Source organism: Pavona decussata, unplaced genomic scaffold, assembly GCF_977016875.1.
Source record: "Pavona decussata unplaced genomic scaffold, jaPavDecu1.1 SCAFFOLD_61, whole genome shotgun sequence".
Classification (NCBI taxonomy): Eukaryota; Metazoa; Cnidaria; class Anthozoa; order Scleractinia; family Agariciidae; genus Pavona; species Pavona decussata.
Window position 1 is genome coordinate 535001 of NW_028145482.1, and position 10579 is coordinate 545579.

The 10579-nt window shown below is 39.9% G+C and overlaps 1 long non-coding RNA gene across 1 annotated transcript; it reads right to left on the reverse strand.

Annotated features, from left to right (window-relative positions):
• Window positions 1-7921: 7921 nt before the first annotated feature.
• LOC146478949 (uncharacterized) lies at window positions 7922-9646 on the reverse strand. Its single transcript, XR_014864995.1, has 2 exons — window positions 9467-9646; window positions 7922-8957 (listed from the first exon to the last, which is right to left on the reverse strand). It is a non-coding gene; the product is annotated as an uncharacterized LOC146478949 (long non-coding RNA).
• Window positions 9647-10579: the final 933 nt, after the last annotated feature.

A 10579-nucleotide genomic window follows, 5' to 3' on the forward strand; every position in this document is an offset into this window, starting at 1 on the left:
TATGCAAATTACGTATCAGAATTGTGCTCGTCCGGTGATATTTTCTTGTCGAAATTGAAAAATGTGCCGTTTTGAAGTTGCTAGATATCTGTTCTGTGCAATTTGAGTGTAGGATTGCCAATATATTCGCTCGTTTATGAAAGTCAGCTCAATTCTGTCACCTTGCTATTTTGCCGTGTTCGGCGTCTAATTTTAGGCCCGCGGACCGTTGAAATCAAAAATTTCAAATATTTCCCAAACTCGGCCGCATTTTGAAATTAAAACACCAGCAGTGTTATAAACTCATTAAAACCTTACTATAAACCGAAAATGACGGTGGCTTAGGTTTTGAACTGTGGCCGCAGTTTGGCGATTTTGCTCGATTTTTCTGTGCATTCGCTCTTAAACTCAAATCAAAGTTCACATTAATTCAGGATTAGCTTAATCGGGCTTCGAACAACTGGGCCCTGGTCGTTGAATGTTAGAAGGATGGTCTATAGATTCCTGTAAGAATGTCTTTGTTCAAATGATTAAGAGCGACGCGAGAGCTTTTCAAAGTCCGAAAAAACAAAATAATTGAGCTTTCGCGGTACTGACTTTGAAGCCGTGTAGGTCAGACATTACCTTTAGTCCGTGTCATGACGGGGCCCACAGGGCGTCTACTGTAAGTACCGCAGAGAAATGCTAGGATATTGTCCTAGCATTCCTTACATACTCTCACTAGGGTTCTTCGCCTTGTGGCCAGTAAAGGCGTCATAATCTGTTTGAATGTCATGGACGATGTCATTTAATCAAAAATAGACTAGAAAGGGCAAATGGAACATGACACAAATTAAATTGAGGATACGATATCAAACACTTTATATAAAATTAAATACAGTGTGTTCGGTCGAGTTTTTCCCGACGCTCCTTAACAATGGCGAACTCCGCCGACGCCAACAATCTGGAATGAAAGCGGGTCATTTGTCAGCGAGGAAGAGCAAGGGCAAGGAATGCTGTGACTACAGCAAGACAGGACGGGACTGCCGATAAAGCAAGTAATCCGCAAATTATGTGAGAGAGCGACTAGGGGTGTACCAAGTGTGAGCGAAAGTAGACCGGAGATGTACGGACTCATGGGTCGACTTATACATGTCATCCAGTTGTAATTGACTCGTCTCAATTTTCCTTTACAAACAAAAACAGTTGTGATAAACACAGCAAACAAAATTGTATTCCGCGGTTGAAGAATTTGACAGTGTAAATATACGGTTTCGATTATGACGCACATAACAGGACACAGGCGGCCGCTACTGTTAGTAACGTGGAGCAGAATTTACAAGCATTCTTAGCATACGTTTATTGAAGACGCACCAGGATCTAGATTATTCCGTTTTGAGACCACAAAGCCGGTTATCATAATCTGTTTTAATGTATGCCGAAAGATTTGATCTAAATTTAATCATGGAGCAAATTATGTGTTTTCTGAAATAAAGTGCAATATTTTCTAGGAGTGTATTCTTAGGGCAGACATAAGTCAAGCGCGCTATTAAATCACCTTGAGACACGGTTAGAAGAAACATTAAAAGAGACAACGTAAGCTTGAGAGTGAAATCCTGAAAAAATAAAAAAGGCGATCGCACGAATGTTATTGTCAACACAGTACAATAACGAATGCATTAATTATGGTGAATCTTGAAGAATTTGTATATTCATGCTATCATAGTAAACGGTAGCTCTCTATTGGCTTAAATTTACTTTAAAGGATTACCATATTTGTTAGAAAAAAAGTTGAGCTGGGTGAAGGAGTCTTATGTGGACAAAACTATCAGATCCCGTGGCATTTGGTGAGCAGTCCTGTTGTGACGAATTGTCTCATTCCCCCTATATTCTGCGATACCGATACACTAATTGTTTCGCGATGTTTCGAAGAGGCTAAAAGAACCTAAAAAATTGAGTCAAACATTTGTATCGGAAAAAAACAAGTCATCTTCTAGACAAAAGCAAAATGCACACGCACTTTTTCATAGAAGAAACACCAGACTGGTCTCGCAGAACAAGCGTAATTTTTTGTGTGTTTCGCGGGCGAGCGGAAAACGCGAGGTGAACGCGCACTACCAGTCATGCGCGACAGGAGTTGACCTCTCTCTCGTTCCATCGTATTAACGATTCTACAGCAAACTGTACAAGGAGGGGACAACCTTCAGTCTTGTGGAAAAATTTTATTTCATTTTATTTTAGAGCATGTATGTAACGGGGGGGGGGGGGGGGGGGATTATTCACCGTTCTGATCGATACAAATTGACAGATGGCTGGTAGCACTGGTCACTGCAAAATTAAGGGCCAAGTTCCTGAGTTAGCGTTTTCTATGTTACATCAGACCGTATGAGATGTGTCACCCGCCGTTCTGATGGTTAATAATTAAAGGCCGAGTTGCTGAGTTAGCGTTTTTTATGTTACATCAGACCGTATGAGGTGTGTCACCCGCCGTTCTAATGGATAAAAAATTAAAGGCCGAGTTGCTGTATTAGCGTTTTTTTTATGTTACGTCAGACCGTGTGAGGTGTGTCACCCGCCGTTCTGTTGGATAAAAAATTAAAGGCTGAGTTTCTGTGTTAGCGTTTTTTATGTTACATCAGACCGTATGAGGTGTGTCACCCGCCGTTCTGTTGGATAAAAAATTAAAGGCTGAGTTGCTGTATTAGCGTTTTTTTTGTTACATCAGACCGTATGAGGTGGGTCTCCCGCCGCTCTGATGGATAGAAGTTATAAAGCGCTGAGTTGCTGTATTAGCGTTATTTATTTTATGTTACACGAGTCCATGACTCCGATATCAACCATGACACTGGCTGTGCATTTTTTTCATTCAATTGTTTTTACGAGTTTGCTTCATAGTCACTTCCTTCCTTACTTCACCAGCTGTATAGTTTCGAGTTTTTTATTGCTTGTTTGTAATATACTGACCTTACTGATAAAAGTGTTCTATATAGTCCCCCACATAATGGTTTTTTGTCTGGTGTGAAAATAGATTTACAATTTGGACATTTCGAGCAAAAAGTGAATTTGTCGTGCCCCCTGTTCTGAAAGTGAGTATGGATTGTTCCATTTCATCGTAAGTTCAGGAGTGAAATTTTGAGGGCCGCTCTCCTGACTATAAATGTTATGATGCCAACCCTCGGAACAATAACCCGGATGATGTACAATGCAAGATCATGTTAGCCGTGTTTATGTTAAGCTTGAATATTCGAAATTGTGATTTTCTAGACAAATGCTCTTCTGTAATAACTTACGTCTTTCTGGCTAAGCGAGCCTTACCTTGGTTTTGTCCCTTGTATTTCCTTTATTTCAATGCCTATCATTTCGCATAATTAACCCGCGCCAATTCCTTAGCAGAACTATTTGCATCTGTCTGGCCTCCCTCTCATTAGCGGCCCTTAGCAATCACGTCTTTTTATTCTTTGCCTTGCGCATCTTCCTTTTTTCCTCTAATGAACTTCCACGCGACTTTCATGGCATGATCGATCACAATTTCGGTAGGGCGCGCTTTCCTCTCGTTCCCGCTAAACAGTACCGTAATATAAATTCCGCGATCGCTTTTCAAGATGCTTGTATATGTGCCCGCGTTTCCACACAGTGATACTCATTATCCCAAAGGTAGCCCACGCTCGAAATATGAGTGCTAGTTACCCAACGGTTGAAAAATATAAGGATTTGTATGGGAGAAAAACGGTTTATTTCAGAGGCTAAAAATATGAACGAATGTTTAAATAAAAAGCACCCACCTTACTTTTCTTGTGTACTTCTTGCCTCCTATGTGGTTTTTAGGGCGATTTAGCGCGAATTCCAGTGAGTTTCAGTTCCATCGCTCTCTTTCTATATATCCTTTCCCAAGGTTGGGAAGCGTTGCTCGAGCGCCGAGCGGATCCACTGAAGGAAAACCGCCGTAAATTCGGCCCAAACGCTCATATCGCCCCGAAGTTCCACGAAGACCACGGACGATTGTTTTGTTATCCATTCTTGTGATTCATCCGACGATCGTGTACTTGGAAAGGGCATCAGAGGTCGCCAATCTCTGCACAATTTTCCGTTGAGATCTTTCGAGTGACGCTCAGTTCAGACTGCCCCTGCCTCGAAGGTTCAAATTACCTACTCACCCAGTCCACTAGAAACCTGGGGTGCTCCATTCAAATTCACGTTTACCCCCACCTTAAAGGAAGACAAGAACATAGCTTTCTTAACATTTAAATCTAATTTATAGTGCCAGATACATCCATTTGAAGTAGTTACAAGTGAAAACGCGCCTTTTAACATGTTAATATAACAATTAAAAAAATGACAAATAATTTGAGCAAAATGCTCCCCCGTCTCTGCTCCCCCCTACCCCCTCATTGGGGTAGAGTTACTGGGCGCAGAGTCTCTGCAGAGTCCCACCCTCACCGATCCACCCACCGAGGGAGCTCCAATGGCCTGATGATGCTGAAAACATTATATAAGACGCGACAGCGTCTTTCCCTCCCATGTGGGACACATTTTCTTAGACGTGCACGAGGCACGGCCTCGTTTTGGTGCAAAGCTTATTTTCGTCCTACAACATCATAAAATTACTGTTTTCGTTCACAACTCTGACAGAAATCTTAAACTGGTGGATTTCTTGGCATCTTTTAGGTTGATGTCGATTACATCAAGGAATTTCTTGAAAATGTTCGTCTTAAGGCGGGGGTAAATCTCGCAAAGCCGTTTTTATGCCGATTCAAATCGCTTTCATGGAAATATCTCGTTCACGTTTAAAGCAATCCAAAATCTCTCTGCTTAAAACGGAAATCAATGTTGTTGGGTGTTTTGTGAATTTTTAGGTGAATTTTGGGTATATTTGGGTGGAGATAGTTTTTCTAGAAGGATTGGTAAAATTAAGAGAAATAAGAAATATTGAAGATTTAGTGAGGTTTTGAAATTAGAACTTGTAGTTAATAATTAATAGACGGATACCCAGTTAGTCCACTAGAAACCTGGGGTGCTGTTGCGTGGGTATCAACTGTCTGTTGGTGTTTTTAAAATCATTTTCTTTCTTTTATCTCTTCTTCAAACCTCTAAAAATTCCATTCAAATTCACGTTTACCCCCACCTTAAAGGAAGACAAGAACATAGCTTTCTTAACATTTAAATCTAATTTATAGTGCCAGATACATCCATTTGAAGTAGTTACAAGTGAAAACGCGCCTTTTAACATGTTAATATAACAATTAAAAAAATGACAAATAATTTGAGCAAAATGCTCCCCCGTCTCTGCTCCCCCCTACCCCCTCATTGGGGTAGAGTTACTGGGCGCAGAGTCTCTGCAGAGTCCCACCCTCACCGATCCACCCACCGAGGGAGCTCCAATGGCCTGATGATGCTGAAAACATTATATAAGACGCGACAGCGTCTTTCCCTCCCATGTGGGACACATTTTCTTAGACGTGCACGAGGCACGGCCTCGTTTTGGTGCAAAGCTTATTTTCGTCCTACAACATCATAAAATTACTGTTTTCGTTCACAACTCTGACAGAAATCTTAAACTGGTGGATTTCTTGACATCTTTTAGGTTGATGTCGATTACATCAAGGAATTTCTTGAAAATGTTCGTCTTAAGGCGGGGGTAAATCTCGCAAAGCCGTTTTTATGCCGATTCAAATCGCTTTCATGGAAATATCTCGTTCACGTTTAAAGCAATCCAAAATCTCTCTGCTTAAAACGGAAATCAATGTTGTTGGGTGTTTTGTGAATTTTTAGGTGAATTTTGGGTATATTTGGGTGGAGATAGTTTTTCTAGAAGGATTGGTAAAATTAAGAGAAATAAGAAATATTGAAGATTTAGTGAGGTTTTGAAATTAGAACTTGTAGTTAATAATTAATAGACGGATACCCAGTTAGTCCACTAGAAACCTGGGGTGCTGTTGCGTGGGTATCAACTGTCTGTTGGTGTTTTTAAAATCATTTTCTTTCTTTTATCTCTTCTTCAAACCTCTAAAAATTCCATTCAAATTCACGTTTACCCCCACCTTAACCCATATTAGTTTAAAATAAGCAAATAGGAAAACATTTCGAAATGTTCTAACTTGATAATATGCTGTAAAAGAGAGGTCTAAAGGCCATTTTAGCATGATCCTTTGGTCGCTCGTCGCATAAGTTTGAGCTCTGTTTGTGACGTCCGATGTACACCGCGCATACTGTCAACGTAAAAGTCTTTGAACAACTTTCGGCGCATTTCCTCGCGACTGCATCTTCTTCGACGGATTAGTCATTGTGAAGTATTGCTTGACTTACAGTGCACGAAAATATTACATTTGATCGCTGCTAGAATGACAAAAAAATGTCTGCGCTTGCAGTCTATCTCCCATTGCAGACAGTCGTTTGTTTGTCAAGCAATGCACTATCATGGGAATCTTAGTGGGGGTGCGTGGAGCAGGGTGAGAATGCTTGAAAGCTGCACCCGGTAGTAGCACATACGCTAGCCTTGAAACAATGAAAAACTGCAAAATTTAAGTTTTTTAAAGGAATTTCGTCTTTCTTTCCATCCTTCATCTTTGTTAAACCCTAGTATGAACTTACCACCGGTTTCAGGATAGCGCAGAGCAGGTTTCTGATCGAGCCGCTATTTTTCTCCCTTAATTATTAGTTTTGCTGGTCTATTCACCAAAACTCTAAAAAAAAAAAACCTAAACAGGTTGGGCAAGGTTATAACAGCACGTCAGTGGTAGGTTAATCGACTGGTCATCACTGCAGGTACGAGTCTTGACGCCTCTTGAGGTACGAGTCTTGAGTATTGAAGATGGGGCTAGTAACAGGATATGGTGCTCTTTTCATACAGACGAGGGAAGGAAAGGAAGGAGCACAATCAGCTCCTATTGAAAACATGTACGTACAACGCGGAAACTCACACTTGTGCTATTTTAACATTTGTTTTCTTGGGTTTATTTATCGTTAGGTGTTGGGAAGCGATACACTATATATTTTATTTACGAGGAATATTCGAGTCAAAGGGATAAAAATATTAAAAAGTTTAATGGTTTACCTCTCTTTTTGTGTTTTAGTGTAGTGCTGATCTAGCTGTGATCAAATGTTATTTTCTCCAGGTATAAATTTGGTATAAGCAAGTGTTCTTTTTCGGAGTGTTTTTCGGGAAATTTATCCGTTCTCTTTCCATCAAGAAGGTTTGAAATTGGTTTTTCCTCAATAAAAATAGATTGTTTACATTTAGTCAAGCCGTACTTTATTGTAAGTTGACCTTTCGCTGGTATTTGCCTGGAAATGGCCACCATTCTTGTTTTTTTATCGTTTCTAGTGAAGATATTCAGTGTTTCTTACCGAATTTATACTAACCGATATTTTGTAATTAAAGTTAGTTGTCACTGTACTTATTGGAACAATAATAACCCTTAAATCTTTTGATCTGAAGGCGACTCTCAATGTCAATAGTTTTGCTCTGCACCACGTACTGTATTTTTAATAAGAAAACTGAAAGTTGTAAACATGTACTCTGTAATTTATGAAAATAGGCGAGGACTTGTAGCACCTCCTTTCTTCTTGCATTGGAAAGTTGTTCTTGTACAACAGCAACGAACGCTTTCCAAACTATTTCCAGTTTTTCCAGAATCGGAAATTCCGCGAAAATATATATTATTAATAGACCTTTTTCTTCGGAATTATTCTGCACGAAACTATAATTTTGTCGTAAAATATCGTAATGTTCATTTTGTGTCTTAAAAAGTAACGTTATCTCACGTTTTTGGTGTAATTTCAAGACTAAAAGTATGTCTTAGTTTTTCCTATTTTTGAGGAACGCAATTTTTCAACTTATTCTTGCTAGTTCTAGTTCTTAAAACTGGCAGACAGACAAAAATTGTAATTTTTGTGCATGGCAAGTTTCTCGATTTCAGCGGATAGCTAAATTTGTGCTCCAGGCATTAAGAGTCTAACTGACCCTTGCTTTCAGATATGATGGTTCTGTATTCACTCAGAAACCAAGGGTCCGGAATTCGGACCCTTGGTTTTCAGTCCGCGTAAATCATGCAAAACTGATGCAATACTACATTCACTCAGAAACCAAGGGTCCGAAATTCGGACCCTTGGTTTTCGGTCCGCTTAAATCGTGCAAAACTGATGTAATACATGTACTACATTCACTCAGAAACCAAGGGTCTGAAATTCGGACCCTTGGTTTTCAGTCCGCTTAAATCAATCATGCAAAACTGATGTAATACTACATTCACTCAGAAACCACTTTTCAATCCGCTAAAAACTTGCAAAATGCAATGCTAACTTTATACAGAAACCAAGCTTCCATACTTTCGGACCTAGCTATAATCGTGAAAAAAAAACGCAGTGCCGTGTAATAACCATGTTTGTCGCAGAACGCTCATTGAGCTAAGGGTTCAGCAGAGTTTACGTCTGGCCAACAACAGAATAGTAATAATATTAATCCAAAAATATGTTCTCTGCCCCCAGACGGCTTTCTGTCCCTGGCCTTGCACATCTTCTTTAAATGAACATCTTCCAGATGAAATTAGTCGTTGTATCGGCGTCTGTAGGTCATTACATGACGCAAACAATTATACTTGATACTTAACAATTAGATTATGAGCTCGAGATTTCTATCGCGTGATAGTTGATGAGGGCGAAGCCCGAATCACCTATCACGCATAGAAATCGAGAGCGAATAATCTAATTGTTTTAGTATAAATCTACTAGTTGTTCAAAACTAAACAAGTAAACTGTCTATATCCTCATCGCAGACACTTCGAAAACGCGACAAAGCGGCTGCCATTTTGTTGGAAACCGCTACTCACTATCTATCACAGAATAGATAGCGAGTAGCGTAGCCAATCAGAGAACGGCATTCGTGATAGAACACTAGTAGATTTATACTAATAGGAGATAGATGAAGCCACATCACGTCGCTGGTAATGAGGTCAGGCAGTGGTGAATACGAATTCTTCTTTAAACGAACAGCTGCGGTAAGCCTGATAACGAAATATCAAATCAACAATTCAGAAATGAGAAATGGTAAATCAGCTAAACCTGCTAAACCGCTAAATCTTCTGCGCGATGAAAAACAGCGCGACTCTGTTTAGTGAAGTGACTTTTATGGCTTGTAGGTGACAACGCATTTACAATTGCTTCTTGACAATTTATGTTTGGCCATGCAAAGGCCACGAACGATATAAACGGTATGTATGTCTCCTTCATACAAACTAAATTCATGACGAGGGGTCATCGAAAGGCCGGTTTGTCTCGCCTTAGAAAGGATGGCATAGAAATATTACAAACATCTCAGAAACAAGAAATCAAAACCTAATACGCGCGCGATTTGAAAAGGAATAACGGCTTCAGTAAAGACTCAGTATAAGAAGCTTGAAACACAGACGCACAAAAATTGACCTGAGAGATTTCCCTTATCGCCAGTTTGAGTACATGAAGTGCCATTTACAATTGCTAGACTCACAATGTGAAAAGGAAACTTTATAATTACCTTGAGTACGGCGTAAAAGGCCAGCGTACAAATAACAGCACTTTGCCATGAGCCATGATAAATGCCGTTCCGTTCGTTGTCTATCGTCTCATCGAGGCCATACGTTTAGTTCATCAGCTTTTCCATCAAACAACATGACATTTTCCTGCATTTTTTCGAATGGAGTCAACACCAAAACGGAGCCGAATAAACCACTGATTTGCCAACAACGAAAAGATAATTTTGAACCACGCAATCCCAACCTGTCAAGAGTCCGGTTGTGCGTCATGGCACGTGATCTATTTATAGTCACGTAGTTTGCACACAAACTCTTCAAATTGTCTCAAAAAGATATTTGGGCCCACTACTGAGTTATTTCACTTTACTAGGTCTAGTGCTTTTTGCCAGTAAGACACGGCTATGGCCCTTTTATTTCAAAACTAAGGGGGAAAACAAAATGTCACAGAACCTTGTGTGACTCAAATACTGATACAAAGAACTCCCTGTTAACGGTACATTGTGGTCATTTTGGCGGTCAGATCGTTGCTATTACAAAGGCCATTCATTTACTTTTGTAGCGTGGTCGTTACGTTTTGAACCGCATTCTCATCAGCTCAAGTAATACAATTGGGAGTTTCCAATAGCATGGAATTCAACGAAAAAGTGAAAGCGAAAGACAGAGATTATTTGAATTCAGACGGCCAGATTTGGGAAGGAGCATGGACAGTGCATGGAGCCGTCATGTACGTGCTGGGATGGACAATAGCATACCGATAGACTAGTGATAGCAGCGTTCAAGATTCAAGTCCGTTACAAACGGGAGAAATGGCTATGTTTCTTCTGGTATGTATAACTTTTCAAGTTGAAAAGAGTATTCAGTTGTGTTTGCTATACTTTAAACAGCTTCAAATAGATTCAAAATACTTGGATGTATTTGTACCGGAGCCTAGACTCGGTCTAGTTTTGTATCGCTGGACATTTAGCAGTTTTGTGCCTGTTATTCCTGTTACATTTAACTTTGGAATAAAGCTTTTAATACGTTCTTTCTCTTTTTCTTTCTTTACGGAATTCGGAATGGAGGGAAATACGTTCCAGTGCACTAACATGCAGAGAAAGTGGTTAAATAAGACACCC